The 1,034-nt window shown below is 36.0% G+C and overlaps 1 protein-coding gene across 2 annotated transcripts in view; it reads left to right on the forward strand.

Annotated features, from left to right (window-relative positions):
• The window catches only part of LOC107707733 (WW domain-containing adapter protein with coiled-coil-like), a 37,248-nt gene that overhangs the window by 22,419 nt on the left and 13,795 nt on the right, over positions 1 to 1,034 (forward strand). The gene's annotated exons all lie outside the window — the stretch shown is intronic.

The following is a 1,034-nucleotide window of genomic DNA, read 5'->3' on the forward strand; positions in this document are numbered from 1 at the left end:
GTTCTAATTACTTTGTTTAATAATAAAGAATGTAGTGTAGCGCACAGACTTTATAATCATAGTGAAATTGCTGTTTATTTTGCTGAACCAGCAGTTATAGGGTTAATGCGGGAGAGACAAGCGAGTTAGTTAGGCTGGTGCGCCTGTGATACAGCTGTTCTGCGTTCTGATTAAAAGTTAAGACAGAGCGTCTTTTTTCTGTCTTCTTCAAACATTACAGTAGACATATTTTGGTTTACAAACTGTATTGTTTCATCAGTTAGTCACGTTAGCACTTGGCTAATGTATCCACCATTATTGTTTTAAGTGTTTAACGTTACAGTTTAGCAGCTGAACTTTAGCTGTGGACACGATTTGCTTGCAAAAGTGTTTTTGTATTTTATGCCATTATTTTAAGAACGGATTGGAGCACTATATTATTGTTTTATGTAAAGGTGCTTGGTCAATGGTAGCGCTCGCTAACTTGCTCAAGGACTCCTTTCTGTGCCAATCACAACAGGCTTGGCCAGCTGACCAATCAGAGCAGAGTAGGCTTATGGAAGGGAGGGGTTTGCTCTGAACTTGCTTGGAATTAATCGTTTCGAAATCATTGGCAAATGACTCTAATATCAAATGTATATTCTGAGAAAATTACAATGTTTTCTGGCCTTAGATGCATTTAAACCTTGTTGTAGAGGACTCCAACACAATGTTAGGACACTCTAAAATACCACGACCTGCTCTTTAAGAGCTGCACAAGTAAAATTAACACAGTATGAGTGGAGTTGGACAATGTCTGTGGTAACATACAGTACTGAGCCATAAAATTACATGATTTACAGTTCAGATACAGGTTTTCACAAAAACAAAAATCTTATACAACAGCATTTCAGCCTTTAGACCATTTTTATGAAAAGGGATAAATCAAGCATATAAATTGTCAATTTAAAACGTATAAATATTACTGTCTTAATTGTTTAGATTTTTAGAAGGCACATTAACTTCGTTCTCATTTACAACTCTGTGTTTGCTGCGTAAAAACATGAGTTGACATT

This window comes from Sinocyclocheilus rhinocerous, unplaced genomic scaffold (assembly GCF_001515625.1).
Source record: "Sinocyclocheilus rhinocerous isolate Xijiao unplaced genomic scaffold, SAMN03320098_v1.1 scaffold2580, whole genome shotgun sequence".
NCBI lineage: Eukaryota > Metazoa > Chordata > Actinopteri > Cypriniformes > Cyprinidae > Sinocyclocheilus > Sinocyclocheilus rhinocerous.